This window comes from Myxocyprinus asiaticus, chromosome 22 (assembly GCF_019703515.2).
Source record: "Myxocyprinus asiaticus isolate MX2 ecotype Aquarium Trade chromosome 22, UBuf_Myxa_2, whole genome shotgun sequence".
NCBI classification, from domain to species: domain Eukaryota; kingdom Metazoa; phylum Chordata; class Actinopteri; order Cypriniformes; family Catostomidae; genus Myxocyprinus; species Myxocyprinus asiaticus.
Genome location: NC_059365.1, coordinates 17,149,228 through 17,169,251, shown reverse-complemented (window position 1 = coordinate 17,169,251; position 20,024 = coordinate 17,149,228). Strand labels below are relative to the sequence as shown.

The window sequence follows — 20,024 nt, the reverse complement described above, 5'->3', positions numbered from 1 at the left end:
ATCGATGGTTTATTTGAACTTCCTTTTCATTTTGTTTATCTCTTCCCTAGCATTCTGATTTAAAAGTGTTAATTAATCCCCAGTGTCCCAAAGCCCAAACAATGTCCATATCTTATGAATAACTCACACATTTTCCTTTTATTTAAGCCCCCTTTGTCACTGCTTAATGTTTTCATTTGTTGAACATACGTATCAAGACTATGCAGAGCAGACTGCGATGTTAATGGCTATTTGAAATAAACATCAACATTTAAAATACTCATCAACATTTAAACTATGTACTGTATGTGAATATAAGTATTCACATGCATTTGTTGTGTATAAACATAAGTGCTTAGCAGCACATTTACCTGTAGAGTTGAGCAGGGGCATGTTCCCTCCCTCCCCATCAGCACAGGTGGAGATTGCTATACGCCTCCTGCTGGGTGTGGGACACTCTAAGAACTCACTAGTTGTAGAAGAGGTGATACCCATACTGAACCCTGTCACTCCCATAGAAGTGCTCTCACCTACAGTAAAAGACATCCAGATAAAGCTCTCAGTGACTGTATTAACATACACAAGAATATACAGATATTAATCACAATTTTGTCAGTGTATATACCGTATATCATGTACATGCGTTAACTGGATTGCCACATATTCAGGATAAAGCCAATATTCTGTTTTCCAAAATTAGAATAAGACAGCTGGTATATGTCTGTATTAATCAATATTATATGTCATATAAACACCTTATTCAGAATATGCACTGTAATAGCGCTGGGAAATCCAATCATTTGAGCAAATTGTTAGAACGGACGGTTCATTCAATTAGCCCATTGGAATAAAAACCCTGATGCATTAAATAACATTATGTGAAGAATTCTAAAATGGATTATAATAAATGGCAAGGGCCAGCATAACCAGTTTTTCCAGAGGACGTGCACGTAATTGTTTATTTGGTATATGCTGTTTACCATATTTACAAGAATACTGTCAGTTTGTTGTCATATTGCTAGTGGAAAACTGTATAAACTCCCATTCAGATGCAAAATGTTAAAGCCATGATGTGCTTGTGTTGTCTCTCCTGACATTTGCCAAATCAGGCTCGTGTTTTGTAAAAGTGACCCACCTTTGCCAGGCCCTCGACATGTCCTCATATTACAGGCAAAATCCATAGGTGTGAAGGACCTTTTCATGGGTGTGTCTGACTGCAGAACAAAAACATGGCATGAGTTACACCTAACAATATACTCCAGCATGTTTAGAACCTATTTCAAACTCTGTTACCACAGCAGATTCTGAGCCAGGAAAGTATCTATATCACTTCCTGGAAGGACGCGGTATCAGGTTTCCACAAAGTTGTATAGAAACTCAGTTTTGGTATGTGGTTTTGTAGCACTTAAAACACTTAACTTTAGCAATAACTGCCTAGTATCTGTCATAGCACAATGACCCTGATAGCACATATGTTACACAGAACGAACCAAACTTTTACTCTTAACATGCAGTGAAAGGCTCTCGAACCTTAACTTCAAATAGAATCAGAGATTGAATTTGGTATTTTAAGAATCTATATTGTTCAACTGAAGGTCGCAGTTAATCTGATAATTTATATTTTTGCCCATCCCTAATGCTTATAATTTTTATTTTAAACCATACATTTTGTTTTATACTGTAGGTTAAACAAATAAAAATTCAATGCTTTTCACGTACCCCCGGAACCTGCTTACGTACCTCTCGGGATACACGTACCCTGGTTGGAAATCACTGACCTAAGACACACACTTTCCCTTATACATTACAATACATTTCTAACCATGTTGTTTAAATAAAAGTCCATGTACATCTCAACTACCCATATCCAGTTAAAAGACATGCTTTGCTGTAAAAATTAGAATTGTAAGGGAGCATTACTCTGGATGTGTGAGTAGTATTGGGCCGGGATAGAGGCTCCAGCATCAATGTGGGCTCTCTTAAAGGTGGGAGGTTGTTTCCTAGGTGCATGGCACTGGTAGCTCCACTTCTCAGGGTCCTCCCTCTGAGCTAAGAGACACAGAGAAAGATCATAGTGACCCTGAAACCAAATTAAATATGTGCAGAGTTCATATCTTTCAAGAAGATGGTAAAATGATAGTTTAAGGTTGTAGAGACTAGGAATGACGCACGTCCGGTCCCCAATCAGCCTGATGGGGAGCGCGAGGGATAAAGGCGGCCAGGGATGACAGTTCGAGAGAGAGAGAATTACAGGCAGCTGCGCTGTGTTTGTTTATGGGTGTGTGTTTTTGTTTAACTTTATTCATTAAACAATTATTTAAGTTGTCAAACCGGTTCTCCCCTCCTTCTTTCCCTGTAAGTAGTGTTACACTGATACCAAAACACGGGAAGGAGGAGGGATTCCCGTCGCAGTGTCCTCGACACTGCCGTCCACCCAGGGGAGCACCGCTGCCATCCGACGGGAGATGGAGTAGCCCGACCACCTGGATGTGAAGAACGGCCGCCGTCCGCGAGGCGAGTGGGGACTGGACTCCCCGACCACCTGGAGCAAGGGAGCCACTGCCGGGGGCGGAGGAGTGCCCTGCCGTCCCCCGGGAACGTGGAGGGGTCGAGAGAAGACTGCTGTCTGCGGGGGTTGGGGGGGGGGGGTGTCAAGCATCTCTCCGGAGAGAGAGAAAGCGGTAAGGGCGCTTACACCTGAGCTAAATTATGTCTAACACCTATCTCTAATTTCAGTGAGCATGGGGAGAGTGGCATAAAAGAGCCACACCGCCAGTAGATGTGGTGAAAGAGAGACTGGCACAAGAAAGGCCACACTGCTACAGAAGCTATTGTGATGTTTGTATGTTAAAGTAAATATTTTCCTGTAAAACTGTAAGCATCAAGCTGGACAAATTAAATACCTACCTCGCCTGAGAGGGTGGAGGAGCTTCTCTCGACCCCTCCGCGTTCCCGGGGGACGGCACCAGTGTAACACTACTTACAGGGAAAGGAGGAGGCGAGAACCGGTTTGACAACTTAAATAATAGTTTAATGAATAAAGTTAAACAAAAACACACAACCATAAACACACACAGCGCAGCTGCCTGTAATTCTCTCTCTCTCTCGAACTGTCGTGCCCGGCCGCCTTTATCCCTCGCATGCCCCATCAGGCTGATTGGGGACCAGACGTGCGTCATTCCAGCCCGGCCCCGCCCTCCTCGGCTCTACAAAGGTATTTTAACTTTCCACTGTATAACAAGCAGAGAGCAGCTATGTTTAATATTTCCAATGTCATGTTGACCAAACTATGCAGACAATAGTCTCTTTCTCTGTTTACAGAGTTCAAAGTCTGCACAGCTAGCTGATTGTGTGTCGAGTGATGCTGAAACCCATTTGTCCCAGTGGATTTAAAGATAGGCTGTTGATTGGTCTATGGGAGGGCTAGGGCTTACAACCTTTACCGACCTAGGGCAAAAATGGTAAGACTAACTTAGATTCTATCTCTCCTAGTTGGCATTAGGATTGTGGCAAATGTTAAAACCAAAAGATTTTTTTATTTTCTGCCAAATTAAAGAACTGCAAATGACCTTCTGCAGAGTGCAATTAAAAATATAAATCCAGCCAGATAAGGCAGATCAGTGGTCATCTGAACAGTGACACTGGTGTGGATTGTTACCTGCACAAGCCTGGAAACAGGCATGCAGAACTCCTGCTCTGGAGACTCGGAGTGAAGGTGAGGAAGCATGTGGTTCTGAATGGCACTCACAGGTGGAGAGGGCAGGCTCTCATTCACAGTGGATCTGCAAGAAACAGACCCAAGAACACACATACTTGCTCTAATTAGCAGTCCACATGTTTACTCATGCCTGATACCACTGCAGGAGCTCGGGGCTACTTTTGTGGTTTTTCCAAGTGATGACAAGGTTAAAAGTGTTACAATTAATTAGGTGCAATGCAGCTTCGGGACCAATTTAACAAGCGTTTTTTAAAGGAGTCTGCATTTCAAAAGAAGGCATTTACCTGTTATTAACAGGACCCCAGAAGACCTTGCATTGAATAATCTGCAGCCACATATTTTGAAATAGCTGCATCATGCAAAAAGAAGTTGCCGCAATCAAAACCGTATGTAAAACCTAAGAGGATATGAAGCAGTGCACTTAATTGCAATTATTTTATTTTTTTATAACAAGCATTGGCTATTGGTAATTTTTCTGGCATAGAAAAATAAATAAATAAATAAATAAATAATATTTAAATTTAGTAGAGTGCTAAGATAAAATAAATAAATAAATACAATAAAAAAAAGTGCCCAAATCAATTTCCAGCTTATTTGTGTTGGTCTAGGTCTGGATTTCCATACGTGTGTTTATGGCAAATGAAGACCATACATTTTGTCCCAAAATAAATTAATTCAAGAATTGTGTTGCATTAGCTCATTTTAATTAACTTAATTAAACAAGCAGCCAAATAAATTTGTGAATGTAAGCTATGCATGTCATGTTTGCTGCGTTATATCTCACAGTCTTGTTCCTCGTAGGAGTTGGCTTCCATTTCCTGTGAGGCTGTGGAACATCCGAACTCTGCCGCTGAGTCTGGGGAGTCTGTGCTGGGCTGCAGGTTTTTGTGTGAGGATACCAAACCCTCTCAGAGCCTGGGTCTTCACACACATCAACACGCTTGCCTCATCATCTGTGTCATATCTTAAAAGAAGCAAAAAAACAGATAAATTTAATTTGTTTTCATGCTGATTTATCCGTAATCAAAATACCTCTTAATTATTTTCCTCATTAAATAAGCCCTAATGTCTTGAGAAAAACAAAACAAATAATGTTATTGGCCAACAACTATGCAAGTATACGCACTGTTCATATATCAGTGGTTGTTGTTATGTAGAAGAATCTGTCATAGCAGCATAAAAAGGTCAGATAGAACTTTCCAAAATCCAGCAGACTTACAGGGCTCTCTCACCAAATCCCTGATGTCTCTGTTGCAGTGGCTTTGATTGGATTGTCATTACACCATTTAAATTTATCTTCAAGGCACTTGAGTCCTTAAAGAAGAAATGAAATGTCAAATTCATAACATGGAAACAAAGAAACAGACAGGTCCTTATCTTTATAACAAAGTTGATCACATGTTTGAGGCTGTCACTCATACATTGTTGCTGCAGGTTGACAGGATTGTGGTCCTACTACTGGAACTCCTGGAAAACAGAATGTGATGTCCTTTAGCAGGGAGCTGAGAGGAAGGCTCTTGACTGGAGCTCTCCAAAGTTCTCCTCTGCATTGCTCCATCTGATGCCAAAAGAGCTTTAGATATCAAGGGAATTCTCCAACAGTGCACTTCACTGCTGGCAAATTAACAACTCTGAATTTCATATGATTACTAAAAAATGCCATAAACACAGCAGGAACTGACTAAAGGGCTTTTCAGATGTTCTTGTGTTAAAAAAGCTAGACGCAGTGCAACTAATATGACAAAATGTCTTGAGAAGCTTTCTTAAAAATGTAAAGTTCTTCCTTGACACTGCATTTAAAAAATGCGACACTCAGCAAGACACAACGTAAGGTTCAAAGACGTCCACCTAGAGCATGTTTACATTGAAAAACAAATTAAATGCATTTTTTTCACTTGAAATGCAATTTCTAGTTGGTCTCAAGTGGACACAATCTCATTGTAGAGAGCATTTGATTGGTTGAAAATTCGGTTCCGTCCCCTGATTGTACGATGATATTATTTTCATCAATAATCATCAATCATTTTTGCTTTATTTTTCTAAAAGAGAAAGGCTGATAATTTAAATTGGTATATCTAATTAAAGTTTATTTTGACCATTGTTAGGAGTATACTATTATACTCACTATAGTCCTAATAAAGTGCCCGATGTGGTCTTCTGTTGTTGTAGCCCATCTGCCTCAAGGTTCGATGTGTTGTGCATTCTGAGATGATTATCTGATTATCTGAGTTATCTGAGTTACCGTAGCCTTTCTGTCAGCTCAAACCAGTCTGGCTATACTCCGTTGACCTCTCTAATCAACAAGGTGTTTCTGTCTGCAGAACTGCTGCTCACTGGATGTTTTTGTTTTTTTGCCTCCATTCTGAGTAAACTCTAGAGACTGTTCTGCGTGAAAATCCCAGGAGATCAGCAGTTACAGAAATACTTAAACCAGCCGGTCTAGCACCAACAATCATGCCATGGTCGAAATCACTGAGATCAAGTTTTTTCCCATTCTGATGGTTGATGTGAACATTAACTGAAGCTCCTGAACCATTTCTGCATTGCACTGCTGCCACACGATTGGCTGATTAGATAATCTCATGAAAAAGTAAGTGTACAGATGTTCCTAATAAAGTGCTCAGTAAGTATAGATGGACTCAAATCCAAAAGACAAAAAACATACATTTTAAATTAATGGGGCCTTTAAGCATGCAAAAGCTTTGCTCTTTGATAAATACGAATGGTTTTATTGGTTTAAGTAATGCAGACACACCTGGGAGTTGTTTCTCACAGTACTTGTGTAAGAGCTCCTCCAGAAGACCCACCACCATCCTCCATATGTCATCAAACAGCTCATCTGCAACTGCGTCACGGATGCATGCTTGGGGGGACACAGGCGGAACTCCACACTTGGGGACCACGGAAGAGGACTTCCTCCGATCCACCTCCTCATCCTCCCTACGGTTAATGGAATAATGCAAGAGTTACAATATACTCATGTTCTCTTCAAACAATCTGTTTAACAAAAACAAAACATGCAATACAGATTGACCACCCAACCAGTTGATTACTAACTATTTACAACTAATAAAACTTCAGGAAAGAGGATTTATAGAGCAGTGGTTCTCAAATGGTTGGTCATAACCAGTGTTGAGTGTAAGATAATGACAATTTTTCAAAAAAGAATTATTTTTTGGTAAAATAAAATAAAATAATTAGTGGAACCCTTTACGTTTTAAGTTCTAGTAATCAGATTACAGTTACTTTCATTTAATTACTTTTAAGTTCATTACTTGAGTGACACATTTCTAAAATGTAAAATTAAATGTTGTAAAATGTAAAACATGAATTATGTTCAAATATACATCTGTTTGTGTTTCTGTGACAGCTGAAGGGTGTATGTTCCCTAATGAGTCATTGTAAGGGTTCATTGTAAGAGTGTATGACTTGCGTGCAACATTTGAACTATTGAACTATAGACATTATTTTGAATTCGTTAAGCAAAAAAACTCTTCTATGAAGTGTTTTAGAAAGTAAATTAATTAGTAATGTGATTACTTTTTATATAATTAATTAGTCATTTGTAGTAGATTACTTTTGAGTAACTTACCCAACACTGGTTACAACCCAAAAATGGGTTGCAGCTCTGTTCTGATAGGGTTGTGGGCAGCAGAGAAAAAATAATGCTAAATGCAAATAATAAAACACAGCTCATCATATAATTGTGTACATACTTTGGATAGTAAAAGAAATAGGCTTATCAACTTTTAAAAGAGAGGTGAAAATGCTTCCCATATCTTTTGTTGTTGGCATCGAAGCCTGTGCTTCCAATCAAATGATGCAGTATTTTGGCATAAATGTATCTGTCACCTGCTAGAAGTGACAGGCTCAGACATGAGCCAAATTAGGCCGATGCCAACATTGACAAGGGCATCATAGAAAATATGGATTATCTGGCAACAAGGATAAACATGGTTTGCACAGAACACAGTGTTTTGTGCAGTGAATTACTGGCTGCCAAGAGCATGAAACCATCAAATTATCACATTTCAAAAGGACATTTTTGTTTGAACAATAAACAATTTTAATACTGAATTGGGTCACCACTTGATGTCCAATATAAAATCTGGGTCCTGAAGGAAAACCAGTTGAGAACTACTGTTTTACTGTTTAACATTTTTAAAGTTAAGATGTCCAGCTATTGAATGTTTTTTCTGTTTAATGAAATGTGAATGTGAGGAAATTACCAAATTAGTGAATATCAATGTTCTTCACATGAAAACAAAGGTAAACTGCTTTTGTTTTATAAATAGATTATATAAATAGATATTTATGAGTTTGAATCTGTTAATTTACTGCAAGAATACCAGTTTTGTTGCAATACCAATGGAAGATCATGTAGATTGTGCAAAAGACAACTCGTGACCTACATTTCTTTTCCATCATATGCCAGAAACTCCTCTATATTGCCCTCTGCCTCATACACCTCCTCTTCCTCAGTGAGGCAGAGTGAATCATCAGGCAGTGGAGAGCTGGAGCTGAGGACAGACAGCTCAGACCAAAGGCCCGGGGCCAGACTGTGGCCTTCTACATACAGCCTGCAGGCACAGAGAGAGGAAGGAGATGAGGAAAAAAGCAAATTCCCGCCATAGCCAGGCCAGACTGATAAATGCATTGCTTGTGGGTATGTTCACTGTTCGCATTGCTCCAAATAACATATTTTTTAATCAGGTGAGCGGTTTCATCCTTGAGGGTTGGTTTTATGTATTATATCAAATGTATAATGTATGATAGGCTTCAGTGCATATTTCAAAGCAATAGATAAGTGCAGTCAAGCGAAAAGAAAGAGCAAGCCCAGAAACCAATCAATAGAGTGAGTCCATTAATCAAGAGATAAAGCACCCCTAACATTTATTTGTAAGATAAGACTGACCTTAAAAAAGTTCAGGAGTAACTCCAGCATTTAAACAACACCTTAATACATTAGTCTATATATAATATTGAGGGATTTTTAAAGAGCATGAGTTTAACTTTCTTAGTTAAGCAGTATCTCTTACTAAAATATATATAATAATTTTCTTTAAAAGACCAATTATTGAATTTATGAAACTTATCTTGATGCTGAAGTCTTTCATACTGTACCAAAATAGGGCTGCAACTAACGATTATTTCGATAATCAACTAATCTAGCGATTATTTGAACAATTATTCAACTATTCGGGCGATTATTGCAACGATTAATTATTAGCCCTTAACCGACTATTCAGCTTGTGCCTTGACTTAAAAGGTTGTATTAAACGTGCTTACTCACAATAAAGACGACAAAATTATTTTTTTTAAATACTTCTAAATGACATTCACTGAATTAAAGGAAAAAAAATACATTAAGTTTAATTCAGTAAAAAAATTCACTGCAAAAAAATTATACTGTTATCAAGTGTTTTGTCTTGTTTTCCATTTAAAAATATCTAAAAATCCTCAAAACAAGATACACTTACTTGAGAAGCAACATATAAGATATTTAGACAAGCTTTCAGAGAATTTATTTTGAATATAAGTGTATTTTGTATATAAGTATATTTCTCACTTGTTCATACTTCTGCCAGAGCAGTTAAGTCAAAATATATTCTAGGGATGTGCCCAAAGCCAAATGCCTTATTCGGAAAGGCAGGAATTATGACTTCAAAACAAATAACTGATTCATCTGAATAATTTAAAAAAAAATTTGTATGACTGATTATCCAAGAAGCACAAGGATAAAGCGACATTTTAAATAAACAGCCAAAATTATAACTAATTTATGAATCTGTGCAGCCAATATTTCTAAATTGTAAACCTTATGAATGGAAATGCGAACGTTGTGATTTCAGATCGGATGGGCGTGGTCTCGACTCAATTTGCGGTCTCTGTTAATTGTGTGCATCTGGAGCTTGTCATATACACTTTCCACTTCTTGAAATGTCTATGTTAATGTATCACAGATTCACAAGTGATTTCCATGTATTTATTTTTAGCCTAAACCTGAGCGCGATGTTAAATTCCTGACCTGAAGTGATGATTTCACATCGGAGCTTGTCTATCCGTCTCTAAAAGTTGACAACATTTATATCCACATCAGCTAAGGTAATTATCTGGTTAAGATTTTATTCCAAAAATAAAGTCTCACCTCCTCAATAGAGTAGCCTATTCATCTATTAGGTATATTCCTCCTTTTGTAAAATGAGGAATCTTCTTCTTCTTCTTTAAAACTGTGCTAAATTTGAGAATGTTTAGTGTTCTTGAAATCTGGAAAGGTGCTATATAAATGTAACATTCTTCTTCTTCTTCTTCTTCTTCTTATTATTATTATTTAATTAAATAATGGTGTCCTATCATAAAAAATTATTGATAGACTTACAGGACTTTTACCTATTTGTAGGCTATATTGATTTTATTTTCATTTCTTTTAATGTTTTAATTTTTATTTATTATTCACTGTAAAATTTGTGCTTGACATTCCACATTTTGCTTGACACCTCCTGCATCCATAATAATGTTGTTATACATGTACAGACCAATGAAAATTCTGTTTCATGCCGATATTAATATCAGAAATACCAAGAGAAACCACAGTTAACAACATATTCCACAGTTAATGTTGTCACGGTTCTGGTGAGTTCGTCGGTTTGTTCTGTTTGTTTTGTTATTCCTCTCCCTCATGTGTCTCAGGCACTGCCGGCATGCATGATCAGTATTTCCATGGGAACACTGATTGTTCCCAGGGGAAGGCTGATCATGCCACTAATTAGCATGCTAGTAGCACCTGGTTCTCCACTGATTCACTGCCTACTTAATCCCTTCATTGTGTCAGTATCTTTGCTGGATTGTTGTTTGGTGTGAAGTAACTTACCTCACTTTCTCTGCCTAGTTGGTCCTGTCTCGTGTATCTCTCTGGTTGCCCGTCTCTGACCGGGATCTGTAGATGATGGCGTCGCAGCTCGTTGAGCTCACCTCTGTCGTTCAACAACTCTGCCAATCTCCTGATGCTGGTCTCACTCAGGAAGCGCCCTCACCAGCTCCGGCGGTTCCCCACTTTTCTGCACGCGCAGAGGCTTGGATCCATCCTCCAACCCCGTTCTCAGGTGAGGCGGGATCCTGCAGTACTTTCCTTTCACAATGTTCCTTGTTCTTCACGTTACAGCCCTCTGCTTTCCCATCAGAGACAATGAAGGTGGCTTGCGTTATCACACTCCTCACCAGAAGGGCCGGTGAATGGGGGACCACCATGTGGGACAACAGACATCCCAGATGCGCATCATTTCATGCCTTCTCCATGGAGCTCCGCAGAGTGTTCGATCGCACGGCTCAAGGTCGGGAGATGACGAGAGTCTTATCCGGACTGTCTCAGGGAGATCGGCAAGTCACAGATTATGCTATCGAGTTCTGCACACTGGCTGCTGCTTCTGAGTGGAACGATCACACCATTTGGGACCGGTTTCTACATAGGCTTTCCGATGACATCCAGGACAAATCTATTCCTTGGATCTGCCTCCATGCTTTGACGATTTGGTGGACATGGACGTCCGAGTGGATCAACGTCTGGCCCTATGGCGTCGCCACCATCACCACCGCTCTCCACCTACCCGGGCAGCTGGCCATCCTACTCAGTCACCTCGTTCAAGGGTTATGCTTTCATTGAGTCCGGTCTGGTCATTTCTCCGCTTCTTGTCCAGTAAAAAGACACCACTCCTCAGTAGGCAGGGGGTTACTGGCAAGCACAACACCCTTGGACAAAGCCCCCAGATTACGCACAATTCTCCCGGCCGGGCTGCAGTATGGATCAACCAGTCACACAGTCTCCGCATTGGTGGTTTCCGGAGCCGAAATGAACTTTATGGACATCGACTTGGCTTCGGAATGGAGGGTTCCTATGGTCTAGTTGGATGAACCTATCACTGCCCACACCCTCAGTGGCACACCCTTGACCGTCATCACACAGTCCACCAAGCCAGTCACCTTTGTCTCTGGAAATTATACAGAGCAGTTGTCCTTTTACCTGATCCAATCTCCATCGGCACCAGTAGTGTTGGGGCATCCTTGGTTGGTACCGCACAACCCACACATAGACTGGTCAACCAACACTGTTCTTGCTTGGAGTCCTTACTGTATGTCGCACTGTCTTAACATTGCTGTCTCCCCTGTCCAGTCTTGTTTTTCATTGCAGGGTGAACCAGCAGATTTTTCTGGAGTACCATTGACATACCATGACTTGAGGGCGCTGTTCAGCCAGTCCCGTGCCGCGACCCTTCCTCCTCATCGCCCGTACGACTGTGCTATTCAATTGTTTCCTGGCACTTCGCCTCCTCGGGGACGGCTGTATTCACTCAATGATTCTCAATGATTCTCTGGCAGCTGGTCTCATCCGCCCATCCTAATCACTGGCAGGGGCGGGGTTCTTCTTTGTGGAGAAGGATGGCTCACTTAGACCCTGTATAGATTATCAGGGGCTGAATGACATCATGGTGAAGAATCGTTATCCTTTGCCGTGGATGTCCTCAGCTTTCGAATTCTTGCAGGGAGCATCCGTCTTTACGAAGTTGGACCTATGCAATGCTTATCACCTTGTTCAGATCAGGAAGGGTGATGACTTTGAATATTTTGTCATGCCTTTCGGATTGGTCAATGCCCCCACCGTCTTCCAGGGGCTCGTGAATGACGTGCTCAGAGACATGGTTGACCGTTTTGTGTTTGTATATCTAGATGATATTCTGATCTTCTCCCAGATTATCCAGGACCATGTTCAACACGTCAGGCAGGTGCTTCAGCGACTGCTAGAGAATCGGCTGTTCGTCATGGCGGAGGAGTGCGTTTTTCATGCACAGTCGGTTCCGTTGCTGGGGTTTATCGTTTCATCCAAGGGATGAAGCCGAGGTCAGAGCTGTCTCCGATTGTCCAACCACAGATTCTTGCAAGGCTTCGCCTAGGTTTCTGGGGTTCGCTAATTTCTACCGAGGCCGCATTTTCTAAATTAAAGAAGCAGTTTTCTACCGCACCTATCATAGTAACTCCTGACCCTGCATGTCAGTGTGTGGTGGAGGTAGATGCGTCAGAGTTTGGTGTTGGAGCGGTCCTGTCACAGCGCTCTTCCACGGATGGAAAGATGCATCCGTGTGCATTTTTTTTCGCGCCACTTAACACCAGCAGAACGGAACTGTGAAGTCAGTAACAGAATTGCTGGCTGTCCGGCTGGCCTTGGGCGAGTGGCATCATTGGTTTGAGGGTTCGGAGGTACCTTTCGTGGTCTGGACTGATCATAAGAACCTAGAGTACATTCGTAGCAGCAAACGTCTTAACTCTAGACAGGCTCGCTGGGCCCTATTGTTTACCCGCATTAATTTCGTCCTCTCGTATCGCCCGGGCTCTAAAAACATCAAGCGCGAATTACTGTCTCGATGTTTTGAGGTCGAGACCTCTACAATCTCACCGGATACCATTCTACCCTCCACTCGAGTGGTGGGCATGGTATCCTGAGAGGTGGAGTCTAAAGTCCGTGCTGTGCTACGAAATGCTGCATCTCCTGCTACGTGCCCAGCGGGTCGGTTGTTTGTTCTGCGATCATTTCAGAAGCATGTCCTACCATACCATCAATGAACACCTATCTCCTGCTTACTGCAGCCGGTGCCGGGTTCTCCACTCTTTGCCAGCCCAGTTGAAGTTACAATTTATTGTTAATAAATCCTTTGAACTGTTCCTCTGCTCTTGGGTCTCTTTGTCTCACTTTCTGACAAATGTAGCCTACAAATTCAGCTTCATCTGGTAAGAAAAAAGTTAAAATAATAATTGTATAATGATAATAATACTACTACTAATAATAATAATTATTATTATTATTAGGCTATTATTATGAAAAGGCATATACAAGGCATATTTTATTAATAGAACTATAAATGTGAGAGTAACATTTAAAAATGGGCGTTTCATTTAGTTTTGACGTACTTCCGGTTTAAGTACGTCAAAGTTTTATCCGAATACAGAGACAAATACGGATAATTCTGTCATATGAACAGATACAAATACAGATGGGTTGGGGGGGATTGGGGAGGGTGTCGCTGTCTTTTTCTGCATATTGTGGGCCAGTGTGCCCCTGCCCCTATTATATTCAATATATATTCTCTAAAAAGCAAGTCTAAAAATATCTTATGTTGCTTTTTAGGTAAATGTATCTTGTTTTGAGGATTTTTAGATATTTTAAAATATTTAAATATTTAATATGATATTATTAACATTCTCAGATTAAAAAATATCCTCTGCAGTATAGCTCCAAAAGTAAATATACGTTGTTTTAAATGAGTTTTAGATATTTATATTGGAAAACAAGCCAAAATAGCAACAAATAAAAAACTTATTTTGTTGCAGTAAGTGTATAATGGGCGAAGACTACCCTCTCTCACCTTTTTGTTCACTTCTATCCATCTTTAACTCACCAAAAAAAAATATCTCTTCTTAATAGAGCTGCGTATTGCCGATTTTCTTCAGGATAAGATACATTACACACCGCGACACATATTTATTATGATTCAGTTCCTCGCGAGTCACCACGTTATAATCTAGCTGCATCAAACGCGCAAGACGACAAAGGTCCCCTCGCCAAAGTGAGCATCAGCCAGGATGCAGTTTCAATCTCTCCCCCTTAGATCAGATCACTTCACGCGACTCATAGAAGAGGCGCTGACAGCACACAGAAATGCCAGTTTTGGAGTTTGTAGTTAATTACATGACCTGCTTCCTTATTATGTGGACTTTAATAAAGGATGCATTAAAGATATAACGCCAGGGTGTATTTTTGTATAATTTCCTGATACTTTGCGTTCTACATCACCTTAAGCTGTTTGGAATATCTGGAGTGCCAAACACTGTGAGCTGTGTTTTCTTCAATCTCCTCAGTCATGTACTCGAGCTGCAGTGCTACTCTCGCTCGCCATCATTAGTTTCATATGATCTCATGTTTAATGAGATCAAACGATTATTCGACAATGAAAATTTTTGTCGACAATTTTTTATGATGCGCAAATGGGATAACGCCGACTAATCGTTTCAGCCCTATACCAAAAGGAGTGAAATAGACAGCAAGTAACCAAATAATAAAATGGTGTTGCTTGGAAACAAATAGTTTTTTTTTTTTTACATGCCTTTTATGACCATCTGCACTGGTCTGGAGCCAGCCAGACCTCTATTACGGCTCACTGCCTCGAGTGGAATCTAAAGTGACACCAGCTTTTTCAACCATTCATTAACACTATACAACTATGAAAAAGAACCATATATCAACTACAATTTCCATATTTTAAACAACACTCGGTTTTCAATGTGAGAAATGCTATTTTATACACTGTAACATTTTTCATAATTTTAACAGATAAACAATATAAAAAAAAGTCCCTGTGTGACCCATGACATTTTGTTAAAAAAAAATAAAAATTGTACATATAATTTAAAACTATTAGGTCACATTTGATGATCACTCTGTGTCCTTTTATTTTACGACCTGTGTTATTATGGTGGTTACCTGTACAGTTTAAAGTCTAAAGCAGATGTAAATAATTCATGTCACTTTGCATATTGACGTTATATCAGCTACATAAATGAACCTTAAAATATGCAGGCACTAAAATGCCATCACATAATAACTGAAACTTTGTCACTGTAGTTTTGGCAACCACAGCATCCAGTTTTATATATTTTATTTTATTATATTTCATTTTTAATTTAATTACCTGTAAATTGAATGTTAATTTTTACAATGCTGTTTTAATAAAACAATTAAACAGCTAATATGTGGGGAAAAGTATTTATTTTTTGCTATTCTAACTGGTTGCTGATGGGAAGAATTGCCTGACAGGTTTGAGAGACTCATTGAGGAGCTTACTCTCTGTGGTCTTCTCTTTTGTCCAGGCAGGGGGTTGATGGAAACATTGAGGTTCTGGTACGGGATTCTCGCCTGCAGATGTACTGCACACCCTCCTGTTTGGGAGGCTCTAACTGATTCCCTAAAATTCTGTGGTCAGAGATGAAACTTGAGCAAAGTTAAACAGACAGTGTCAGCAAAAAACAGACAAATTTCTCTTACAAATCTCTCTTTGCTCAAAGGCTCTGAGACTATAGAAAGCAGAATTGACTTTTATTCATTAGCAGGATATGAATTGTTGATATCAACAATTACATTTTCACTAGATAATATACTAATTATTCATATCAGGAATGAAACTATCAGTGAATGTGCCAGTTTTTGATATCAGTATTTACAATTGGACTAGTAAAAATGTTAATTCTTGATACCAAAAACAACACCATCAAAAATGGAATTTCAGCTAGCATAAGCAGTGATTTTTTTTATATCTATAACTGCATTTTCCCTAATAGAATTACACAGTGATCTGTCATTCAATCCTATTCAAAATGCCATTACAAATATCTAAAATGTATTTCTTACTAGTTGAAATTCCAATTTCAAATATCAGCGATGCACTTCTTACTGGTATAAATTATCATTTTTTATATCATTCATTACATTGTTACTAGTACAAATAACCATTCCTGATATTAACTATTAAATTACATCTAATGAAAATACTCATTTTTGATCTCTGTAAATGTATTTAAACGTGTTAGTGTTTTATGGATGTCTGGAAAAAATGTTTTTTTATAAATTACATTTTTATATCTGTAATTGCATTTTGAATAGGAGTAAAAGACAGATCATTTTGAAATTCTACTTGTGAAAATACAGTTACAGATATGAAGAGCTCCAGTTTTTACAAGTTGAAATTTAATTTCGAATATCAAGAATGTGTATTTCTGCGAGTATAGATGTCATTTTTATATCAATAGTTACATTTTTTTCTAGTTGAAATTACATTTTTGATACCAAGAAAGTGTATTTCTGCGAGTGATGATGTAATCGTTATATCAAGAATTAGCAAATTAAAAAGTGAACATTTAATTGTTGATGTCAACTATTCATATCATGTGAAAGTCAGTTTGGCTTACCATACTGAGACTGCAATATACATTTAAAGCCAAAAGTCTGAGACCACACTGAAAATCTGATATTCAAAAACAAATTTAAGCCTGGAAATAAACAGAAAGTGGCATAAATGAATAAGAAATATATACAATTCTAAGTCACTAATCATATAAACACATTTGTGACACTGACAATTTTAATTCCTTTGTACAAAATTGAAGCACACAAGATGCTTTTTGGAAAATTCTCAAATCATGCTGGAATTATAAGGATTATCGTGTTGTGGAGTCCATGTCAGCTTAAGTATGCGTCATTATAGCAAAAAAAAAGAAGAAAAAAAAAAGAAAAGGGGCTTACCAAATAATAAGAAAGTCTGAAATTTTTCAATAAATTAGTTATCATTTTGTGAAGAAATTATGTTAAATTAGAAATTTCAAATTAGAAGCATTGTCACTAGTGGCCAGTAGACTTGTGGACCCCCCGTAACTGTACAAAGGTGTACCTAAGATGGGGTGTGTGTCCGTTCCACTCCTCACACTCTTCCTGTAGAGAGTCTAAACGGCTGCTGACTCTCCCCTCATACAGAAGCTCATCCACAGAGTTAAAGAGCTGACGCACACGCTGCGTATTTGCCCGCTCAAACTCCTGCACACAAACAGACCACAAACTAAACTACTCAGTACACATACAGTAGACATTCAGATAGTACACTCTTACAAAAACAGGTTCAATGAGGTTGTGGTTTCTATACTCAACTCTAAATGTCAAAAAGAGTTGAGTAAAGACATTTAGAGTAAAGCCATTATATAATTTTTAAATGAGTTATGGCAGTGGTTATTATTATTATTATTATTATTATTATTATTTCTTCTAGTTTTAAAGTAACCATTGATATGATTCATTTAATTCACATATCCATAAAATGTTCTGGAAATAAAACAAAAACTAAATCCATAAAATCTTATGATCCAATGTTTGAAACCCTTAAAACATTCTAGAAACATTTCACTTGGCCACAAGAAACCATGAGTGGGGCCATTTCCACATTTGAGTGTGGACTGCTTCCGGTATAAGTCCAGTTACTTTTGCTTCTCAAAAATGCTTAATTAATTCTTCATTATATTGCAGGCTGGCAATATGTTATAAGTTTTATCATACATTATTATTATCATAAACACATTGGTTCGGAGCACAGATAATTCTACAGTGTAATTTGACTTTGCTTCCCTGTGCTTTTCAATGGATTCATCACACCCAGGTGTTTTAGTGGTGTTTGGGGAAGCACGTCTTAATGTAACTTTGAATGATAGATCGAAACTCTGAAGCTTACGGTACATCTTCCACCCTGTTTGTGTATATGACACCTCTTTCTCCCCTCCTTCTCACGGCATCCACAAGCTTTGTACAACCAACAGTCTCAGTGTGCACAGACTAACTTTATTACATCAGCTTTCATTGCACCAAAACTGCAGTTTCATCTTTGAAAAATAATAAACACAGTATTCTCTCTTTTCTAGTAAAAAAATATTCTCTCCTTCCTTACAGGTGTATAGTTCATAGATCTCACATTCAGCATGGCTTATTTACTGTAACATCACCCTTGGAAAGAAATACTGCAAATGCGTCTTCAGAGGTTATGCAGATAAAAATGAACGGAGGTTCACATGGAAGAGTCATTAAAATACAGGAGTGATACTGCATTGTCATGCTTTCCTTTTAAAAGTTTTAAAAGTAAGAAGCAAGTTGTAGAGAATCATCATCACTGATTTAGATTCATATTAACATATTGTGCCGCTGTACTGTACATTCTGTTGATATGTGACAGATTAGAACACCAGACAACTAAATTCTGATACTTTTCTCATTCTAGTTCCTTACATCAGTAACTAGATATTTACATAGCAGCTAATGACAACGGAACTCCCTCACACTCATCAGAAGTACAACAAGTTACTTACTTCTGTATTCCAAAATGAGGTAGAGTTCTTCTGATTAAACCTTTACGTGCTCACACTCTTTAAAATGATAAATAGGAATGTCTTGTTAAAGCAGATGTCTCTTATTGGTTGTGAGTTGTGGGTTGTGTGCTAGTGTTTGTTACCTACCTACTTTGAATTCTGATTGGATAAGACATGCTTGAAGTAGCTGTAAAATTACTATGAACGCACTTCTTGCATAGCACATTCTGTATTAATGCACCAAGCTGAGTAATATTTTTTTTATTCCTATGTTAGGAAAATGAACTATATGACTTGGTTGTAGAGTTGTTTATTTAGATTAATATTCAGTATTATTTAGATTAAGTATTAATAATACACTGCTGTTGCCATTTTATAAAAGCAAAAGCCATTTGAGTCCATGTGTTACAATGAACATACCAAGGGTAAGGGGGTACCCTAAGAACACCCCTTTCCCATGGTAAAATCACTGTAACACAGCCTTTTTTTATCATCAGGGTTGTGCATCATTCAGAACTGAATAGAGAATGGCATTTTAATTCCACTCAGTCCACAAATTATACTACATTTCATTTTATTTAATACGTGCATTCATAATTAAATTATTAATTTTATGGACCATGGTGATTGAACACATCATTTTGCTCAAAATGCTCTAATTTAACAAAGTCAAAAAACAGGGGATCAATATTCATTGAATCCCTCTTATTGTCATTTTAATTCAAATTTCAATTCAAAAACCTGTGGAGCATGGCTAATTTAATTCAAATTCCAACTCATGCATTGAAAGCCAATTCTCAAATTCTGAATTTTGCCCAACACTGGTAAATAGGCTACAAAATATCTGGAAGATAGATAATATAGAGGAATATTACATCATATCTCCAGGAGCAGATGGAGCTGTGCTCTGTGGAGAGACCGGGGCAAGTGCCTGGGCTGCCGGAGCGGGATTGAAGGTGACTCACAGGGGAAGCATCACCGGCAGATGACTGACCACACGATGAAATACTAGCAATGCAGAAATTAGTCATTACACATTACTCTGAGGACATGTTTTCTTCTTTCAAAGGCCACAAATCATTGGGTACTTACACTACATGCTCAAAATTATGGACACCCAAACACCACACCCATAGGTTTAATTTAAAAATCATGAGCATTAATCTTTCCAGTCCTCTGGTAAAGAAACCCACTATTCCGAACACAAGAGCATCAATGAAGTAAGGCACTGATGTTGGGTGATGGAGCCTGGGTAGCAGTAGTGTTTCTACAGTAATTCATCCTAAAGGTGTTCAATGTGGTTCAAATTTGGGTCAGTTAGGTTCTTTCATACCAGTCTTAGTACACCACTGTCAAGCTGGAACATAAAAGGACCCTCCCCAAA

At 38.6% G+C, this 20,024-nt stretch overlaps 1 pseudogene; it reads right to left on the bottom strand.

Moving 5' to 3' along the window:
• The window catches only part of LOC127413178 (protein FAM149A-like), a 34,456-nt pseudogene that overhangs the window by 446 nt on the left and 13,986 nt on the right, over positions 1 to 20,024 (bottom strand).